General features: G+C 38.9%; 1 protein-coding gene across 2 annotated transcripts in view; it reads left to right on the forward strand.

Annotated features, from left to right (window-relative positions):
* Positions 1-23,233, forward strand: part of brinp1 (bone morphogenetic protein/retinoic acid inducible neural-specific 1) — a 185,401-nt gene that overhangs the window by 24,877 nt on the left and 137,291 nt on the right. The window contains exon 1 of one of the 2 annotated variants that reach the window (XM_042509556.1): positions 16,993-17,367. The exons of the other annotated variant lie outside the window; for it this stretch is intronic. The gene's annotated coding sequence lies outside the window, so the exon portion shown is untranslated. Of the gene's footprint in view, positions 1-16,992; positions 17,368-23,233 lie in introns of those variants that run through there. 2 annotated transcript variants of the gene reach the window in all.

Raw genomic sequence — 23,233 nt, forward strand, 5'->3', positions numbered from 1 at the left:
TATTTTTTTCTTTTTTTTTTTTTTTTAGATGTGTTACATGACCAATATATCGCCAACTTTTGATGAAATTTCAGTTTTTTTCTTTTTTTTCCCAGCATTTTCAAAGTTTGCTTAAAATTCGGTGGCAATTGAATGGAAACGTAGCCATTGTCTTGACTCTGAGTCAGCACTTATACTGCTTTGAGTCACTCGTACTGCTCTCATAGTGTTGGTTTCAGAAAAAACGAATGTTTTCCACAAAAAAAGTCAAACACTAAACGCTTCCCTCCCAGAACCAAACAGACTTACAAAGTTGGTGACTAGTTAACAGTACTGTGTTTAGCAGCTAAAGAGAGAGACATTTTTTTCTCAGTAGTTGGTGATAGAAAGACGGTAGACGGTGAATATTGGACCTGCATCCATCAGTTGACCAGAAACACGTCCCCAAATGAATGCTAACGTTGACCTGTATCTGCAGAATGTGAAAATAACATTTTGCAAACATGTTTGCCTTATTACTTTGTGTACAAGATGATCATATGTAAATGTTGTGTTTACTGCTGCTGTCCATTGCCCCAAAGTAGTCAAAAAATGTATTCAGTTTATCCAGGTTTAATGGATGTTATAAAGCAATTATAGAAATGAATGAAATGGCCGGTTTGGAGCCAGATCTCATGAAAGGTTATGTAAAGAATTTTACATATATTCACATCTTCTGTGTGTGTGTGTGTGTGTGTGTGTATGTATGTGTGTGTGTCTGTTGGGGAGTAACTGCAATTTTAACCTCCCTTCAATGAGAAGTGAGCTGAGCACATTTTCAGCCACTTTGTTAATGACAATGACTTTCTTGTCACATTTTTCAGACTACTGCGACCTAAGCTTACTGATGCTCATTTTATCTAATTACATTTATCAAACAACAAAAGGCCAGAGCAGGCAAAGGAGATCCACACTAATTACATTAGAGCTGGAGGAAGATTGGCACATGTGATGAAGTGATTTGGCCACTCGCAGCCCTACCGACCGTGCTCAATAACTTCAAGCCCATCCTAGTTGTTTATGAGATTGAGCTGTCATCCGGACATCAGTCACTTAAGATGCTGCTTTAGTCTCTATTTTACAGACCCTTACCAGCACAAGTGGCGCAAGTGGGCACTAGGAGAGGAGTAGGATGCTAAGTGAGTCGATTAAATTAGGCAAAGATAAGGTGAAAAAATGGCCAGCAAACAAGAACGTCATTGAGATCATACATGTCTGTAAAAAGAATGTAAATGCTATTGTCAGACAGCAAACGGTGTTGGAAATGAGTTATTAGCCATTACGCAATGGAAATTAGACTTTTCTCCCTTGCTATTTATCATGCAAACACAATTCTGTTTACATTCTGCACTATATTCTGCTCCAGATGCTCAGCGCGGTAAACTCCAGGAGTACCAGGCAGCTCAAACAGGTCCCAGAAAGCAAATCCAGCATCTCTTTGTGGCAGTCAGTATTTTCCCCAGAAGACAAGAGTGTTGCTCTTACTACTGTACAAGCTTTCAACACAGCTCAGAATCTTCTGTTGACACAAAAGGGTGTTTGTGTGTATGGGTGCATATGTGTGTGTGTGTGTGTGAGAGAGAGTGTGTTTGTCTGTGTTTGTCTCTGTTTGCTGAAGGGGTACAGACAGGAACTTAGGAGTTTGCAGCTGTCACAATGAAATGTCAATTTTTCTGACACGTTTGTTATCTGGTATGTGTGAACTCTTTCTCCTTCAGACATCTGCGTCAGATATTTGCACATTCACATGTTTGAGCATTATGAATAGAAATTAGTAAGCCAGTTTAATCAAATTAACAATTATTTAATTATTTTATTTTACCTGGAGCGTGTTCTGTACAGGTGCACGATTTCTCTCTCTCTGTCTCTGTTATTTATTTACTTGTCGAGGGAGGGTTCACTGGAGAGTAATGCTCTGTTTTTCAGGGAGGGCTTGTTCATATTCACACTTTTACTATACACACATTCACACCTGCAGCCTGTTGCACCAGCTGTGCTTAAATTTGAACGTAGCTTAAGGTTAAATGTAGGGGATGAGTTGGCAATCACTTAATTTTGGTGGTTGCACAATACAAATTAGTTCCGGCTTATGGCTAAGAGATAACTTAAAATATACACCTACCCCCTACTGGGTGTAAAGTTGTTCTTAACTCAACCAATGACATGGCAGAACCGATATAATACTTGAACAGAGGTTTTTTTTTGATGAGGATGATGATGATAATAATGAATTCTTCCTCATTTACCCCGGCCACACAGATTTCGCAGAGCAGGATTACAAAATATAACTCATCTACTTACTGTTGAATTACAACATGATTTCATTAGTGTTGATGAAAAATGAAAGAAACCTGCTGAAAAAGAGGGACAATGTTTCATTATAGCCCTCTCATTAATGCCACATCAAGAATTGTGCTTTTCACTGATTGGTCACAGAAAATAAAAATGTCATTTGCTGCGACAGTATTTTGATTAGTGTAACTAAGATGAACCTTTCATCTCCATGGTGCACCTAAATTTCCACAAGTATCAGACTAACTAGCTCTAAAGTAGTGCTTAGTGTGGACTTTGCACCCTAACATGCTCCACCGTTTGAGAGCATCTTTTGCCCTAGTTTTTTTGCGTTGAGTCCTGCATCGTCAGCCCTTGTTGGTTTTTTGGCCAAGTCGGCATAATGAATCTGCATCAGAGCCAGTGGAGCCCACCCACACACTGTATAAATAATGGAGCCACCCTGATATCTGGTTTGTTTGTGGATACCCATTTTTAAGCCTCGAGTTTGGCATTTAAGCTGTCACCATCTTGTTTTTTTGGAGACGGAAGTGACCATATTTTAACAAGAGGTTGGAGCGATGGCTGAGTCTGACTCATAGATTGTGGTGACGCCTTGCAGACAGCCTATCACCCAAGCAGCTCCACCCTAAATATGCGTAACTTTGGGCCTTGATAAAATGTAAACAAGTGAGTTATAATTAAAAAAAAAAATAGTTGTACGTTGCCACTAGTTCTTTGATGTCTCTCTGTTTGGATCGGGGCCTTAATTAAGGACTTAAATGCTTAAGGTAATAAGGAAGGGGCAAATGTTGCCCCTCCGCCTTTCCCACCCAGATTTTCCCTGGCGGTTTGAAGATTGAACCACGACCTTTCAGTTACAAGATGGTCTTGCCATAAGCCAAAGGTCAAAACACCATGCATTGATTCTTTTCGTTTTTAAACGAGGTGGGAGACTTAAAGGTGTTGCTAGCCGTGTATGATGACCTGCTGCTACTATAAAAGTTTACAGCTGCAGGTTTATTACAGGTTTATTAATGTCAAGGGTCAATTTCATCTCCCAGCCCCATTCAAATACCTCTCTGCTCAAGTGACAGATCCTTAGTCCACACGGTGAGCACACCACAGTGCAAAGCATATGGCTCGTTTTGTAGTTGAACAGACCATGAGGGAGACGGCTTTGCCTTGATGCCTCACTAGAGCTTGTGTTATTTCCCTCTGCAGTCTCAACACTGCACCTGTTACAACCCGTCCATGTGGACCAGGACATTTGCTGGCAGTCGCTTAGGCAGGTTTCTTGTACTGGGGCACACGTCGCTACTTCTTTCCAGAACCCTATTCAATCAGACCTCCATCCCACCCATCACTAGCCATAAATCCAATTCAAAAGTGTCAAAAGTGACAAAAAGCTTAATATATCTAACACTGCAAAGCAACACCATGAGATGTTGTTTTGCCATTTATTTGATTTGTGCATGCTATCAATCTGGCATAGAATCACTTGCCCAACTCCATCTGCAGTTGGGCCTTTGTGTCGCCCTTTTTTTCAGGCACAATGCCACTGACAATGCTTTGGTAAATTGGAAAGAGTTCTCCCTCCACCTTCCCAACTTGCTTTAAGACTGCCTCTGCATGCTGATGTGTTTCACAGTCGCTCTTTTGTAATCCGTCAGTGTTGTCTTTATCTTGTTAAAAGTACACAACTTTGAACTTCCAGAATCCACAGTCTCACTGACCCTCTGTCACTCCGCAATGTATTTCATCAGAGATCCCAGAACTCAATCCTCTGAACAATATTGCTTTTCTTCTTTCTTTTTCATTTACAGAGGTTTCAACCTCACATTTGGTAATTTTTCAGTTCTTCTCTACTGTCCGCGCTTGCGTTGCTTTCAAATTTTCATCTCAAAGCACAGTTCCTCTGATTGCCTTCATGCTGTGATTCGTAATGAGACACAGGTGTACGTGGTGTTTTGTAAATCTAGGAATCTACACAGGTACACGAAGACGGGGAATTGTCTAAGTATATTTTACTTGCAAATCTGCTAAAATCTTAATATATCTGGGGCTGATGCTTCAATAATGGGCTAAACTCCTGCCAGGCTCAAGCATCTACAAGCTCTGCTTTTGCTCTGGGTGATTAAAATATCATCACAGCTTAAATTAGCACTTCAATAGCAAAACTGGTTGTTTCACAATGGAGCAGCCAGGACTCTCTGCAAACAAAAATATACAGGGTTTTAACAAATGAAAGAGCGGGGCATGAAATGAAATGTCACAATGATTAAATGGATGTGGAAACAAAGTGTCATAAGTGTAATATGCTTCAAAAAGTGCCCAGAGCTGAGAAATGCGCATTGCTATGTAGAATAAAGAGTGGGAACACACATGAAAACGGCACAGGAGCAAAACATAATCTGAAAAAGAATGAAAAAAGACATGTAGGTATAGAGTTAGAGGGAGAAAGAGAATGCTAAGGAGGGTAAGAGTTGCTGTCAAGTGCAAAATTTAAAAGTAGGAGGCATGAGATTTCTTCACTGCTGCAACAATAATGCATATTTTGCGAATGGAGCGCTTCAGCCCGGTCCACAGCATGCCACTGAGCCCATCAGACAGCCTTTGGCCACATCCTAATCACTGCTTAATTATTTAGGCTGAACAACTGCTCTCAAGGCTGCTTTGTTTTCTTTTCCATTGTAATCCTATTGCATATGTTTATTCTCTTTTTCTGTCTGGAGCGAGAAAACAAACAAAGCCCACATTTTTTGTTTAAATTACATCGTTTGCCAAGAGCAATAAGAGTAGAGAGAACTCCCCATAGTCAGCAGTAACAAGAGTTTGATTCTTCCTTAACTTGGCCCATATTTCTATTGGAGAGTTGGCATGATAATGGTTGGAGTCTCACATTATGCAGGTGATTAAATGGTTAACAATTAATCAACGATCAGTAATGTGGAGTACATATTCTTTAATACATTTCTTAATCGCAAAATACCTGCTTTAGTTTTACTGATTAGGGCCCGAGGTCTTACAAGCTTGAATGTTTCAGCCTACAGAGAGCAGAGCACCAGCTGTTTTCTGTCCTCTGCGATTCATAGTTGAATTATTCTTAAATACTCTGCACTGTGTTGCTCATATTAATGCATTTGTGCTTTCCAAACTCGCTTGGGTCCTCCTTCTAACAGACTTTACATTAATGGTGCCTGAAACATGTTTTCTAAATGCTTTTCAATAACGGTAAAAACAGCAATGCTTGCAACGGTCCAGCGACTTGCTAGAAATCATTTAAAGGGATTTTTTGCTGATTTTTAAACAGCTTTGTGTGTCTAGTATGTGTAGATGAACTGTGGTAGACTTTCCTCCATCTAACCAGTGCCTAGATATCCCTCTCTCCCTACATCAAAACTCATTTTTGAGTTTTGCAAGCTCTCTGGGTGTTACTTCAACTACAGGCTGTACTCCTGCATTTTCCGTCACCTGTGTCGCCAATAGCGTAGACCCACCTCTCTCTTTCTCTCAAATTTGGACAGAAATCTGATCAAACAGTAAAACCAGGCAGTCCTGATCGAATCTAAATCAAGACTATGTTACTGCACTGCTTTTTTGTCTCCTTAAATGTTTCCAGACACATATTTAAATACCGGATATAGCTGTAATAGCGAGAGTTTGTGAACAGGAAGTGGGTGTCATACTGTTTCCTGTACAGTGAAAACAAGGGCCGAATGGAGCTCAAACAAGAATCTGTTACTGAGTTGTCTTTTTTTTCTTGCTTCAGATGTTTTCAGGAACATCTTTTAGCTCACTGTTTATCTGTAATATGACATTGCCGGCCGCCATTGTTTCACAGGGATCAGTCCACATTATGTCACCCAGCAGCTGGTGCGTCTTGCAAGGCATGTTGCATTCTGGTAGTTGGAGGTTTTCTAACTCTTGAGCAAAAGCTTCCTTTTTCTCTGTTTTCTCTGGTCATGTAGCACCAATTTCAAAAGTACTTGTGTCTTTCTACTGCGATACAGACTAGTTTTATGTGAGGACTGTCTTTATATCAGTGAAATACTTCCTTAAGGGTTTAGTGGATTTTCACATCAGGGACCTGTGTATTCAAAGTACATTTGACCGCAAAGTCCAGCTGGTTGTGTCGACACTATGTACTGTACCCAGGCATGATATGCCGATTCATCACCCAAGTCTACTTGAATAGTTGGTCTTGAGTGCAGTTCATATGTACTTTGGTATTGTACGCAACAGGTGTAAACACCGACTGTATCAAAGTGAGAAGTGGACTGCTGTGGTGAGGAGTTTTTAACTAGTTATGAAAGAGTCTCAATTTAATACTGATGCCTCTTTATGAGACGACAGCAGAACCTGCTGCGGACAGACCCAGATCTGACTTTGCTGCCTTCTTCGACCTGCAGTCAGAGCTCCAGCAGGAGGCAGAGTATTCTGTGTGCTATAGCTGTGGCACCTTCTCCACTCAGGAGTAGAGCTTCACCTCCTCGCTCCGGAGGTCCCTGCTGATGAAAGTCCCCTGGGATGCAGTGCCCATCTGCGGTGCCCTTTTCTACAACATGGAACAGTAACAATGTCACTTTGATGATGCCGCATGTGTACTCGACTACAGAACAACTTAACTAATGTGAAAGTTGTGTGGCAGGGGAGTGGAGAGGTGGGGGGCACAATCGAACTGTACAAATATGGTACAAATAGATCTTACCTAATATGAAAACACCTACACCATTTACAATAACGTAAGAGTTGACTGTATATATCGATGGACATACTTAGCTACTGAAAAGATGTCTAAATTTTTACAGAAATTACACATTTTTACTCTGTACAGTATAAAAGATTTATGGAGGTTTCAAATAAAAGTAGATTATAAATATGTTTTTAAGTATTACAATCAATTATTAAAAGAATTTCTTTTTATGTGTCAATAGATGACTCAAGACATGGAAATATAAGTTCATCCAGTAAGTCTACAGTTGGGATGAGGCAATGGAAGTAGCTGAATTGACCAAAGAACATGTTTCTTTTTCTAATAAATGATTGCATTTCCCATTTAGTTCACTAGATTGCAATTTCATTATTTCATCATTGACTTTGGACAGACATGCATAATTCAGTGAGTTTGTCTCGACCTTCTAAATACTTAAAATCCCTCTAATAAAATAGCAGGCTATAGGAAAAAAAGCCAATCAAACTCACAGTAGTATATGGTGGAGCAGTTAAGGTTGCTCCACTGCTATTGTGTGATTATGTTTTTAGCGAGACAAAGGCTGCATTCAGACGAACTAGAGCCCTCTGGCAAAAAACACAGGGTCTTGCATGAAAAGGTGAAACCTGTTCAGCTTTTTCTAGACCACAATGGTACTCTGTAACCGACTGCCAACCTCAAACAACTAAAGACAGAAATATTAAATCATTATCAACAAGACAATCTGGGAACCCATTTGCTGTCTGTCTGACAGTGTTAACCTCTGGGGGAAATGCCAATATTGCTAATATAAGACCTGGTGTAGCAAGCAGATACCCAAGCCAAGACTTCCTCTTCTGCGGGACGTTCATTTGGTCAATACTCGGACTACAACAGAAACCAGAAACCTTCAGATATCAATTTTTTTTTTTCCTGTTGGCCACAAATTATCAGTATGATAAATTTCTTGTATAAAACTTTATCATGGAGTGCTGTGCAGTGTTTTTCGGTGACACTACGTACATACAAGATGCACTAATAACAAATCCTTTGTATTTCATAATATGACTTATCTCAAGAACTAACTCTTAAGCAGAGTTTACCAAAGACAAGAGGTTGTGTTGATACAGCCAAACAACACTTTCATAGTGAAGTGTTAGTGAAGCCTAAGAGGCAACACTCCAGGAGTCAAGCACTCTTCTCTGTTAAGAATTCAGGGAAGTCATTCAAAAGCACAAAGCAGATTTTTGAGTCTAACACAGAACTTAAGAATGTTTTCAAAGAAGGAATCAAACTTGTATTTTTTATGCTCTGCTAAACTTTGGGATTCAGTGTGCCCCCTCTGCGTGCACAGTCCCTCACTTTTGTGCCAGATGGGCAATTAGAAATATGCTTACTGCATGCTGAGCAGCCACCCACACACTGGCATCAACATTGCTACATGTGGAGAGATTACCTGTAATACCACTCGTATTATATACCTAATTCAAGGTCCTTGTCGCTAAGCTTAAAACTTTCTATGCATTGCACACAAGAGCCAATAAGGAAGACGAGCTGACGTCTGTGATTTTGTTACAGCAGGTTTAAACTGTTTAATCACAATGTAATTATGTCTTAGGAAGCTTTTACAAAGTCATTACAGGTCCAGTAATTCCAGTCTGTCATTGTACTTTAACTGGAACTTTATTACTTTGATATTCATTTTGATGCACATACTGCATAAAAGCCACTTTACAAGAGTCTATAACAATTCTTCTCATTTAGATTGACAGTTTTCCCATCTCTCTGTTAGAGATTCCCTCTCAAGTCTCCTCTTTTTTTGTCCTACCCAAAAATAAAATGTTTACTTTCGAGTGACAAAGTCCTTTAACCGGCATAGTAATTATGACAGGAGCAAAAAACACAGTCAGTGACCTTATTAAACACTGGTCTCTGCGTAGAGAAGAGGTTGGGTTTGATAGATGGACCAACAAAATGCCAGACACGTGAGACAGCTGTTCAATTCCCATTTCCAAACGACAGAATCATTTTTTCTTTTTTAAGCATCACCCTAGTCATTCCCACCCCTTAACTATGTTTATAATAAAAGGAAACTCCCCTAACCTCAGAGAGGTTATTTTAACACAACGAACCCCTAAATATAACCAAGACATGTTTGTGCTTAAACCTAACCAAACCTCAACCCATGTTGTCATATCATAAAAGAAGTTTAATTTCACCATTCAGTGTTTCCTTATGAACAGTTCCTATCACTTCTTATGAAGATGCACACACAAAGGTTAAATATGATACAAATATGTGCCCCACAAATTACGTTAAGTACTTGAATAACATTGAGTTATGTACTTATCCTAAAGTTACGTAGGTTAGGTTTAGGCAAGAAAAGTTAAATAAGTCAAGATTTAAGAAAAGAAACAAGATGATGACATCTCTTAAAATGACTTTAAGTCCACCTCACACAGTTCTGAATACCGGCCTCCTGGGGGACAGCCGCATAATTTGTGAACCATCCACCATCACAACCTTCCTCCTAATGTGGACTTCATCCTTCGCATTGGTCACATGATCGCAGCCTTCCCAAAATATGTGGGTTGCACACAAATTAAACACACATCTTAATGATGATATATACAAATTGTGGTGCATTACTATTAAAAGCATACATTTTTTTCCCGTGCGTGCATGTCAGTCCTTCTTGTGTATCGAATCAGTTCTCCAATAAATTTTTTTTCTCACCCTGTGAGTGAGGTGGCTGGTAGATGAAAAAAATGACTGGTATAGCATATGTTTTTACCAGCCAAAGTGATAAATTGCCTTTTTTTTGTTTCACATATACATTTGTTTTACTATGTCATTGAGATATCATATTATATTGGAGGCAAACTTAAAAAAGAGGCCAGGCAAAATCTGAAGCAAAATGACTTAAATATACTGAACAACACATCACCAGAACCTTAGCATGTGAGTTCCCTCTGGTAAGCAGTCATGCACTGTTTATGTCTAGGGCTTTTATTGTAAAAGGTAAGAATGGAAAAATTTCTGATGTTTTTATTTCATAGCCTTTATAAGTATGCGCACAATGTTGCTTGCAGCAGACTGGTGGCAAGTAATAGCTTAGCAGATAAGTTGATTTCCCATACTGTAAACAGTGCTGCAAAACTAGTAGCGCTCCAGATGATCAGGTTTTGGTTTCAAGTGCTAATTTCAGACCCTGCTTGCAAATATCCATCACCAGAATACTCTTCCTCCTCCTCTCTCTGCAAAAAATAAAGATTAATGGGCTTCATTTTTATTCACATCAGCTAAAATCAATAGATTTTGCAAGCATTGTATCTGTCTGCGACTGTGTGATATAGTTACTTTCCTTGAAGTTAGTGTTGCCACTTCCTGTATCCTTAATTTCAAATTAAAAGCCTTCAAGTTTAAAAAGGCTTTCTGTTACTGGCACACTGTGCGCCAAAATAATTTTTTATCGAGTTCACACATATCAATTTTTTGGCGCAGTTGCTAGCGAATTTCTTGCTCTGTAGAGCCCTGCATACAGAGTGCATTAAAGTAGTGTGGTTTCAACAGTGATTTGAGACCGAGAAATGATGATGTCCTGTTGCTTGAGATCTTGAAGATAAATATAGTTTATGCAATCTGGAGGACTTGTATTTTTCCTTGGTCTTTTCTTCTTTTAAAGTAATGGCATGAATTTAAATTTCCTTTGTTGCGCTGGCTTTAAAGCATTTGCCAAATAAATGTTTGTTTTTCTTATTTTTAGGAATTGTCTTTTGGCTTGAAATGTTAGGTGGCCTCACTAGTAAGGTGATACTTTTAAAAGTTGTTGTTTCTATGTTTGGATCTGGCTGGCTGACTGTCTTATTACCCAGAAACTTCCTGAAAATGAGTTTGTTTTTCATTAGAGTAGCAGAGAGGCTCGAATGGTGTCATCTTCATTCATCTGTGTTTCTCCCACTTGACCCTCCCTCCCTCGCCCTGTGAGAGAAAAAAATCCTCATGACTGATGGACCTGCTGGCTATTTGGACATCTGTCTTCTCCTTCATAGCCCTGGCAGAGAGAGGTCTGGGTACAGTGTGACAGGCTTCCGCAACAGCGTGTACTAACACCGGGTAGAAACATCTCTGTGGCCTAAGCCTGAGAGATCAGCCATTAGTAGGTTGTCAATCTAGTGAGCGCTAACAGTCTTCTGGGCAGCTAGGAGGGAGATTCAGCCCATGGCTTCCAACAAGGAGGTAGATGTGAGATCATTAGTCTAGATAAATTTAGCTCCTGTAAGGGTATTGTGTCTGGGTTGGTGCTGAATATGGCACAATTACTGTAGTTATGTGGATAATGGAGTCAAATCTGCACAGTATAAAAGTATATTTTTACTTGACAGTGGTATTCCCAGAAGGCTGAGTCACAAACTTTGGTAGTGTTTGACATTAAGGAACACATGCTCATCAATAATAAGATGCTGAATGTCGTGTGTTAGCATATTGCTCCTTAATGCTCCCCGCAAGAAGTCATTACGGAAGATGATGCACATAACTGAGGTTCTTGATATGCTTTCACAGTAGCTGCGTGACTAATAAGGTGTTGCTATCAGAAAGACTCAAACTTTGGTTAAGACTTTCTAACAATAATTCGGAACATATGTCTGTGTATGAGAAGAGGTATTAATTCAGTAAAAATCACTACAAATTTGATTTGTCTTTTTTTTCTCTCAAATATTTTGGTTTTAGCTCATTTGTTGCCAGCCTTTTTTGGATTAGCTCTTCTACTACAAAATTCTTCAAATAAATTCATTTGTTTGTTTCTATTTTAATCAAATTGTCCAAGCACTTGATTGCAAATATCAAAGTCAAACTTCTTTTTATTTGCATCTTTGAAAGTACAGTGTTTAAGATTTAGGGGGAGTTAGTGGCATCTAGTGTTGAGGATTGCAGATTGCAACCAGCTGAAACCTAAGAATTCCTTCAGCGTTCATTGTCCAGGAGGTTTTTACTGGGAGCCAAAATATCCACAGAGGTCTCTTCCTGTCCAAAACAACAACTTGGTGATTTTGAGTGGTAAAAACACAGAATTACGTCGTTTCTATTTTTTTTAAAATAAAAAATAAAAATAAATAAACATATTTATATATATATATTTGAAACACTGACTCTAGAGTCAGTGTTTCGAATATATATATATTTTGTCCATTTTGGGCTACTGTAAAGACATGGAGCATGCAACATGAAGAATTCCATAGACGAGGACATGCTCCCTCTGTAGATTTAAATAGCTCATTCAAAGGCAACAAAATACTTAAGAAAACATACTCATTATATTATTTCCATTTCTGCCAATATAGGCTCCTAAATCCTACATGCTGGACCGGTATTCAATTCCACAGTCCTTTTTTTTCAAAATTTTGGCTGAACTCACAACAGTGTATATTTTGACAGTCAAAAAACATTTATAATATTTTATCATTAATATAATTTTTTTTTATTGCAGACAGGAAGGAAAAAAGCAGTGGTACTGGAGGATAAGCTGTTCAATATTCTACAGCTGACTAGCATACAGTTATCTAGTCATGCCGGCACAATTTCGGCAGATTGGGAAAAACCAGAAAACCACTTGTGAGTCTGTCTTGAAAAAAATTCACACATTATTCCAAAAAAAAAAAAAAACTGAATTCCCAAAGAGTAAAAAAGTATGCTGTTGGAGAAAATAACAGTGCAGTCTCCTTAAAGCTGAACTTCAGGAGTTTTTTTGTCTTCATTCTAATTCATCGATAAAACCTTCATATGTCTGCAAAACTGCCGTCCTGTTGGCGTTGCCTCAGGCACATATTCCCTGAATTTATTTGTCTGAAAGGTGATGTAAAATCAGAACAAGAGAACACCTCATTTCATCTCTAATACCCGCTATGCCAAATGCCCAAGAAGTTTGTTTGCTCACCAGGTCTCTGTCATAACCAACGATCGACAAGCACAAACAATCCAAAGTGGGTGATTGTGAGCTCTTAATCTGTAGTTTGTTGTTCGGAAGGTGTTTGGTGGCTTTGAAAATACAGGATGTTTTGGTATAAATGTGTGATTGTGTGGTACACAATAGATTTCAGATCACATTTTTCAAAAAAATTCAAATAATTTATAAGCCTTTCTTTCTTGCCAATTTTTCTTTCTTTCCAGTCTGTTTGTCTCTTCTTTTAATCCGTCTCGTCACTTTCAGTTTGCCAGCAGTACCTCACCAGCATTTCCCCTCTGGAGATAAGAAAATTTAAAATATGCATCCCACCAACACTCTGCTTGTGAACACCGAACCACACATGCACAGTGCTGCACATTTCAACACAAAGGTGTATCCAGTGCAACAGTGGTGTTGATGGTTCACTATGGCATTCTTGAATAGCATATTAATAACAAACATAGTTTTTCTGCACCAGCCACAGTGTAACACATGGAAAAAAATATATACCTTATAAACCACATGAAGTAATTTGCTTGCTTTGGTGTATTTAAGGAAGCCTTTTCTGACATACATGTGCAAGTACACACTTTCAATGTCACTGGAAATTCAGACTGTCCTTATGCAGTGTTGTATTTATAGACTGGCGGATAATGACTTTGTTTTCAGTTGCATTTAAGAGACACCGAAAGGTGTGAATTGTCAGAGAAATCTCAGATCATCCTGACGAACGAAACTGGAGGGAGGTTTCTAATTAAAAGCTACGACCAATAGAATTATAGAATGTAACGACTTCAATGATCCCCGCAGTATTTAATGTCTACTATTGCAAAGGCAACTTGTCACGTGTCACCACCACTTCCAGGCTAACGACTCTGTAATGGCCCCATTTATCCATTTAGCCTCATTGAGTTCTATGCAATGCTGGTCCTGCCAGGTTCTTTTGCCCACTGGTGGATGCTTCAAACACTTGACTGCAAGTGGACCATTGGAGGGCTAGTGGAGTTGCAAAGCTGGCCTTAGCCGCAATGGATGTAGTGGTGTCAAAATCAATTCAAAAGTTTCTCCATGCTCCTGCTTTGAGATACAATGGAGATTTTATTGGGCATATAACTATTGTGTTGTGTCACATGCACAGCAAATGTTGATTATTAGATAGGAAATGGAAAACTTACAGGGAATTCAATTTAGGCTCCTTTTGATAACAGGGTGCATTGAAAATGTATAAATCTAATATATAGCATGTCATTTTTATCATAATGTATCATTTTGTATCATGTCAATGCAGCAATGTGTCTCTACATTGCATTTCTGAAACCAATTACTCTGAATTCTGTGGAGCAAGGGAAAACCTGAACGTGACAAAGACATTGGTGGATTCAGCTAAATTAAAGTGACATAATCCCACCCATCCGTCCTTCATCAGGGGTACACTGTGTTGTGTCACTTAATCAGCGTGAGGCCTCCAAATTAGCACAGATTTTAAACTTCAAAGGAAAAAAAAAATGCCCAGGAGGAACCTTACATTTTTAGCAACCTTATTTAACCCTATTTCAAAAATTGTTTGAGGCAAAGTTTCAGCTGCTCTCGTACCAGTTTGATATTAAGACAATCATTCATCAATAGGTTTCTCTAATACAACACAGCTGTGAAATAAAGTATCTTCAGTAGCCAGTATCAAAGGAAGGAACAGGTAGTACTTGGATTAAATTTAGAAGGACTTATAATTAGCTGAGGGGGATTTGTTACACAAATTGTAATTTATTTAAACACCAAAGTAACTTTAATAGCAAGTGACAGTGTGTGAACTTCTTTTCAACATTTTACATAAGTGGATAAAAAAAAAAAAATTGCTAAGGCCATACACTTATCATCCCAAAAACACATCCTGGAAATTGTGGGGAAGTGAGTAGCTTACTGTGATGGTTACATAACAACAGTTATAATAATAGTAGTAGTAGTAGTAGTAGTAATTGAAATTGTTTTATTGGGATTCCTTCAAAAGAAAAAAAAAATCAAAAACGTCCATGTTAGAAAATCCTGTCATACACATATATATATATATATATATATATATATATATATATATATATATATATATATATATATATATATATATATAATATATATATATATATATGTATATATATATATATATGTATATATATAGTATTCAGTCTCTAAATTCTAGTAATTGTGTGCCTCATTGTTATGCTTTTACAAAAACTGCAGAAACTCAAGAATATCATAGACAGTGTCAACACAGTATGTGGGCTTCAGCTATGAGTTGGACTTCACTTTAAAATAAAGACAGTCATTTTACTCCCACAAGAGCTGAACTTGCCGGTGTTTTTACTAATGCTTCTAGTTTAGTTTTGATTTATATGGATTTTAATTATTTAAGATTGAGGGAGAAAATGATACTCATAATGTTGCCACCTTGCAAGCTCAGTATCCTAAATTAAGTAGTAAATTGTGAATTACATGCCCTGATAAGTTGAAAATTAAGTAACAGATGAATAATATATGTATGATTCATAAATCGCTTGAATTATGCCAGGTGTTCATATAACTTGCATGTGCTGCTGTGTGCAAAGTATTAATAGTTAAATATGCATGCACGTCTTGTATTTCCACTGTTTTTTTGTTGGGTTTTTTTGCTATATTTTTTTAAAGATTCCCCTAAATCATGCTTGTACCATGTTTCAGTAAGCTTCTATATCCTTGGTACTATTGTCAGACCGATATAGTTTTCAAGATGCTGCGGTCGTCATTGCCATAGCCATGGTATTAGAAAATCTGGGATCCTGAGTCCCCCAGTGCAATCCCATCACCCAAACAAATTTGACTTAGCCATCAAAAAGCTACTGATATTGCCTTTTCCCCGTATGCTCTATCAATTTAACCGATTTAATAGATTTTCTGTTTTTAGATTTAAAAAAAAATAGAGAGAATCACTATTTTCTTATTATGCCTTTGGCCTTAAACAGTCAAATATGACAATATGTAACATTTTAACAAATATCAAAATCAACATAAAAACATAAATAAATTTGTGTGTAACAGTAAAATATATATGTAATTGTTAAAAGCCCCATTTTTAAAAACACAATACAAAAACTACCACCCTGCCACTCAGTTAACGTGAGAGTTTTAGACTGTATGTATTATTTGCGAACTGACAAAGCATCTTCACCAGTAAGTCTTTCGTTGTGTTTCAGCACCATGGACAGTAACCACCAGCGCTTAACTAAGGTGTTGTTTCAGCACCATGGACAGTAAATGACTAGAATTTGACTTATAAATTATGTTCAGCACAACAGACAGCAACCACCAGAATTTGACTATTTATTGTGTTTCAGCATCATTGACAGCCACTACTAGGATTTGATCTTTTAATTGTGTTTTAGCATCATGGACAACAACAACTATTTTTCAACCCTTTAGTTGTGTTTTAGCACCTGGGACAGTGACCACTAGAATTTAACTCTTTAGTTGTGTTTCAGCAACAAGGACAGCAACCACCTAATCTGACCCTTGAGTTTTGTTTCAGCACCACTGACAGCGACCACCAGTGTTCCATTCACTTTTAGTTACAGTTCAACAGACTCCATAGACTATAAGCTATGGGGGATTTTTAGAAGAGTTTCAGGCAAGTCACTGCAAGTTTACATTACCACAGTAATACAGTCACGTTGTATTTATGCAAAGTACACAGCCTACACGTGGCATAGTGTGGCACCTTCTGTTACACTTACCGCCTTCTTACTTTTTTGGTTTCAGTTTTCTCAAAATCCTTTCTATCTCTACCATTAGATTTTTCCCAGATTTTGCCCCTTTAATGAGTAATTAGTGTTTATTGTGGTCAACCTACAGCATAGGTGAGAATGCTCACCTATCAGTAGAGAAAAAAGTCACGACACGGCTTCTTATCCTCATCCACCCTCAGTTCCATCGCCTTCTGCCTCATACAGTCCAGACCCACCCCTTACTGTCTGCCATGACCGTCCTCTACAATACGAGACTGTATTCTTTGTACCTCCCCTTTCTCGCCCTCAGTCTGTGCATCCCAGCCTCCCTTCCTAGATATCCATCCCACACCTCTCCAACCGAAACGGCTCCTACGGTGAGAAAAAAAGAGAGCAGAACAGTTTCAAACACGTCGGCATAAATCTCACATCCAGAGCTCCCTTTTCCTCCTTCCCCTCCTGACGGACTTCATTACTTTATTCCTCTGCGCGCCAATGCCCGAGACCACGCCGAAACGAAGGATTTTTTTCCCTTGAGCATGAAAAGGATTGCCAAATCATCCGCAATCCAACATCACCGACTGAGCCACCAGCATGAGCACTGGATACATATGCTCCAGCAGAAGTTGTTGGCTAGAGAACTAAGAAATCTTGGACCACAAATACAGCTAAGAGGGGAGAGTCAGTTTTAGGTAAGTACGGTTATCCCGGCTTGAACCTCTAACATAATACGAGGATATCTTATATATATATATTTTCTGTCCATCACTGACCACGAGGTAGTGGTCGGGTAGGCAGGGCTATATTGTGGCACAATTATGGCGATGTTGCGTGGTCAGCATGTTACTGAGGTGGCCGGTTGTGTCCTTTTCAGGATGGAGGCAATTTGTTCCTTTCACTGTAAAGCTAAATAATCGGTGTGCAAGTCCTTTTCAAGCTCCGCCCGGGCTGAATGTCGACGGGAGCGTTCTGGGGCTATTAAAAATAATATCATGACTCTTGTAATCTTTTCAACCCATCATCTCCAAACATTATGCAAATGAGTTATTCTCTCCGATTATGTGCGCCCGACTGCGTTCTCTGTGCACGTTGTGAGACAGCATCTTCCCGCGGTGATGCTGCAGAAGTGCGGATGGAAAGGAGCATAAAACACTGGGAGAAACAATGATCTCAAATTTTTGGTATTGGCATATTACGCAGACCTGCCGCGGCTTCAATGAAAGGCATAACGGGGGCAACATTCAGAGGTGCATTAGCAGGCCTGCAGATCACTGTGCAGTCGGCATCAATATTTGTATTCAGGCTAATTCCGTTTACATCCATGTCATCCCGGTAACTGCATGATACATGAACTAAAAGTGAGTGTCATCCCAGCTTGGATAAAAACAGAATGAGTTGCAGTCATTCTTCTTGTTTTTATTTTTATTTTTTAATTTATTTTTTTAGTAGATTTTGTTTTTTTGGATGAATTACTCCCTGTAATGAATTCTGTGAAAGCAGATAGTCAGCTGGATCTGTGTTTCTGTGAACGTGCTGCTCTGTGTTGTACGTGGCTCCGAGCGCGCGTGCAAGAAAGCAAGCACGCACGATGCTTGTTTTATTGTACGTTTGCGTGTGTGCGCGCGCGTGTGTCACCAGTGAGGCAAAGTTGCCGTTCCATGTTCCCTCAAGTTGTTTTGATTGCTGTTCCACTGACTAACTGCGAGGGGAGCTCATGCTCTTTTACACTAGATGTCATTATGTGGCTCAAGGCAAGATAACTGTGTATGGTGCTGATACCAACTCTATGAAATTAGAGAAGCAACTTCTGTTTGAAATTGGTCCGGAAGCGTTTATCTGCACTTCCATGACTGCCACTGCAGTTTTTTGTGTTGTTTGGCATTGTTTCTTTTCTGGAAAGCTGGGATAATTAGCTACATTCACGTAGTCTTAACAAATACGTTCAGAGAAAAATAATGCACTTTATGCATTCATGCCAGGTTTAGAGCACATGACATGAGCCTATATGAATTGGCCACAATGAGCAATGCAAGATCTCAATCTAAGTGAATAGCTTAGCCTCTGAAAAGCCAGTTGTAGATATATCTGTATGGCACTGGAAAATAAGTCTGCATACTAAATGTAAACTTTAAGCTAAGCTTTAATGCTTGAAATTGCCATTATATCGACAGTAATTCGATGCATCCTGCAGTATTGTTCTGCCTTCGACTCCAAATGTGCAGTGCAGAAAATTACACTGGCAGCGGAAATAGCAGAAGAAAAGCCGCCTTATTCAGTATGCCTCATTCAATCTGGTGGCCTTTTTCAATGGCAAAACGCTGGCAACATGTAATCATTTTCAGACGGAAGGCATTCCACGTCGCATTGCCAAAATGAAAATGCCAGCAGTGGCTTAAAGCTATATTTGTGTCATGGCTTTAGATGACCCAATGTTGATGATGCTTTCAAGGACTGAAAAGAGAACATTCAGCAGCAGAGGTCCTTTTACAGACCTTGGCAGTGCAACTTACTGATGAATTGTGCGTAAAGTGTGTGGCTGATTCCTCAAAGGGGAGGAAATAAACACCGATAAACATAATTAAAAGGAATGGATGATATAATTCATGCACACAGAGCTGCTCTGTGCATAGTATCTCTTATATAGATAAGGATATTCCTTTACAAGCTGTGGTGGACAGAGATCAGTAGTCTTGTGTTTGCAGAACCCAGCAGCTCTCTCTCCTCCTCTCTGTCACTGTCTTTGTGTTCCTGTATTGGCACGGCATTGTTTTTATGTGGGGGCTGGCTGCAGCTGTAGTGGCCAGAAGGCTGCCTCCCGAGAGAGTTTGAAAAAAAATCTGTTTTTATCGGAAACAAACAACAGGGTCACGTAATGACATGTGACAAAATCTCACAGAGATGCTGGTGAGCTTACAGTATTTTGGAGAGGCAGCTGAATCATTTGACCTCCACTAGGGGCTGTCTGACCTATGTGCTGCTGCCATCAGTCCCGAAAGACCACATGGGGCCTAACTGTGCTTGTACAGTTTGATGTTCAAAAAGTATCCTCACCTCATAGGCTCATAATTAAAGGGGCTGGTGGCTGATCATAAGTGGTTAATTGCATTCTTGCACACCATGAAATTTAAGCCATGTTAAGCCTTGATTAACAATTCCAGAAGGAAATTATGTTTTAGCTTTTTTTGTTTCTTTTTTTCTTATATAATGGCCTTTAAAACACATCCAAGAAGACGATCATAATTTGGATATTTAGCTTTCATTTGAATCTACCACTCTTTACCATCTTTTATCAGTTACTGGAGCCACTAATGTTGGGCTTTATGTGAAGCCTCAGGGAAGCTGAAAGCAGTCTCAGGAAAGCGTCATAACACTGACAAATCTATTGTTATAAACTATTTAGGTATTCAACACACAAAAATTCATCATTTGAATGCAGTGACCTCTTTTCAGTCAGTCTCCATCATTCTTTCTCTTCAGTCACAGTAGGGGACCACATGAATGTTTGTGAGTGAAAATAAGCCCCGTTTTTCTATGATACAATCAAGAAAAAATCAACAAATCAAAAGTTAAGAAAACAGGAATCAATTATTTATCAGACCAATATACAGGCACTTTCAGTTCCTGAAGGCAAAGCCTATTGTGGCCTGCCTTCTGACTGCTGATGAACCTGAATAAGATGTTACGTAAAAATCATTAATTATTAAGTTCATTTGCAGGAGCTGCAGTTATAGAGTTTTGCACTGGAATTTTAATTTCTGCAACGTCTTCTTGTGTTTGGAGTTTAGCATTGATTCTGAAAAAAGTAACCTGCTTAATTTGGCATAAATTGACTGAATTGTATCGGTGGTGGTTACTTAATGTTTGTGAATGCAACCAAGAGAAGAACATTTTTCTCACATACTTGTTCTGAATATTTCTGCTGTCAAAAGTGCAAGATCAGACCTTGCATATTTGGTTAACACACAGAGTCCTCTGCAAACTATTCATCTTGATCTAACATTTGGTTTGTTCTGGTTAGGAGACACTGGATGTAAAAGTGAGGCTAAATTGAGCCTCAACAAACCTGACCACTGTGGCATTAAGCACTGCTTGGAAGCTTAGTTATTACTCCTTAAAAAAATCTGATAACTTTGACAACACAGTAATAACTACAGTCATTTATCTTGCCTGACACCGCCTTGGTCTTTCCTGGCTTGGTGTTAGCTGCGGTTGTGCATCCATTTAAATTTTCTGCCTCATGTTACTGTGAGTAGGAGAGGCAGAGGGAGTGAGATGTTTTGATTTGTTGTGGTCTCTCACATCACTGAACAATAGAAGTCTGCACTGGCCGGCAATCACACACAGAACCTTTAAACTTAATTTGCTTCCCTGTTGCCTCCCATGTTCCCTCCAGCGATGTAATTTGATCTGCTTCAGTCTGGAAGTTGTGTCTGAGGTATCTTAAACAAAACACAGGCTTCGCAGTCGTAAAATATCTTAGGGCCCCAATTTGTATGGAGATGAAATGCAGCTGTGACCAGAATTTGGCAATTGGCAAATCTGTTGAGGAGATTTTCTTTTCCATTTGCATCTGTTTTGTAATTTTGTGGGTAGCCATAGTATAAATACATTTTGGGGGAAATGCATTGCTGTGGGGATTATCATGTCAGCATATCATGTTGATATATCATACATGGTTGCTGTATGTTGAGCATATCTATAAAACTTTCACAGTCAACACTGTTCAATGTGAATATCTTCCAACAGTATATTCTACAATATTCACATGTGGCAACTCAAGCATAAGAGAGATATTGTTACCTCTGCTTCACTAAATATTTCTGTATTAACAATAGAATAAATGACGATGTATAATGTGAAAGGAGTCACTAGTGCCCAGAGACTTACTACCCATTTCTGCCGTTCCCTTCAGCTCCATGGGGCTCATTGTTTTGGTTTTAGGGCCTGCAGCCTTACTGTTCTAGTTCAGTCTTGCTGCTTGCATATCATCAACGATGCAGCACACTGTTTTTAGATAAAAGTATAAGCCTGCTTTACACATAGACTGAATTAAAATAATCCACATAGCCACTGTGATGTCACCCATTAGTTTGTGGACTTCTGTTTTCAAGCATCAAGTTTTGGCCCTTTTAGGCATTTTGACCATCCCCATCCTGGAGTTTTAGAGCCTGAAGTGACCATATTTGGACAAGAGGGTGGTGACACCTCACCGGCAGCCTGTCACTCATAGCGTCCACGCCCCTAATTATGTGCATCTTCAACCCTTAATAAAATTTAAATGGCTGAGTTTTTAAAAAAAAATCATGCCCCGTACAGTTGTCATGAATGTTGAAAGTAGCTATAGAGACCACAGCCATTTTTTTAACCTGGTTTTAAAAATGTTTTCTTATTGCTCTTGTGAAGTTGGGCATTTTAACATGGGAGTCTATGGGAATCCACTGGCTTTTGGAGCCAGCTTCTTGTGGCCATTAGACAAACTGCAGTTGTTGGCACTTTGGCGTTGGCTTCATTTTTCAGACCTGGACATTGCTGCTTGACGACACACTGTATGCTACTTTCCCAAGCATGTAACAGCAGACATTAAGCAGCTAAAAGGCCGGATATGACTGCTCAATGTGTAAATTAGCCACCTACATTTCCATATTGACTTGACAAGGTAATAATATTTCAATTGTGTGTTTTTAGTTTGGTGTTGCCTCCAAGTGACTAAAAAATAAATGTATGTATAAATCAATAAGTTTGTGAACAGACGATTAAAATCTCTTAGTTTAGATTAAAAAATATTGTCGTCATAATAAGATTTGACAAATGATAACGTTCTACAACAGTTGAAAACATTTCCATAAGGAGAAACATGCAGCAGTTTCCAAAATGATGCCAATTTAAAAAGACATCATAAAAATCCAAAGCAAATACAGAAATGGAAATTTGCTGAAAATAAAAAAAATGCTACAGAGAGGCAAAACAAATACATTAACAGCAAACACGCTGCAAATACAGAGAGAATGCAAAGTCAAAAACACATTATTAAAAAAAAAAAAAAACACATCCAGTTCTCCAGGCCACAGGTAGGAGCTGTGCGTTTTTGAATTGGCATCCCTTCTGAAACTACAGCATATTTCTTAGAAAGGGAAGTATTTGGGGCAGTTGTGGCATGCTTGTCCTTGTCAGCAACTGTACTTTCACAAAATGTCACATTACTTCCTGCAATAGCCAATAATTATTATAAATAAGTTGCAAGTGAACATCAGTGGTCATGTGACCAGCTCATCATGCTGTATGAAGGGTTAAATAAAATTTGAGTCCAGTCAATTTTAACTCTAACTTTATTTTCCTAGTTTTAGCCAATTGCTCAAAATCAAAACAGACCCCTTCAGCAGAATAATAAATACACAATCCCCTCTGAGCACCCTGTGTGAATGATTATATTCTAGCCTCATGCTCTACCAAAGTCACTGCACAAACTTTAACTCCTCTGGCACACATCCAACTGGTTGATCACAGCTCAGTGTTTTTGTGGTATTCACAGCTTACAGGAGCCGACAGTGCAGTTGCCAC

This window comes from Plectropomus leopardus, chromosome 20, assembly GCF_008729295.1.
Source record: "Plectropomus leopardus isolate mb chromosome 20, YSFRI_Pleo_2.0, whole genome shotgun sequence".
Taxonomy (NCBI): domain Eukaryota; kingdom Metazoa; phylum Chordata; class Actinopteri; order Perciformes; family Serranidae; genus Plectropomus; species Plectropomus leopardus.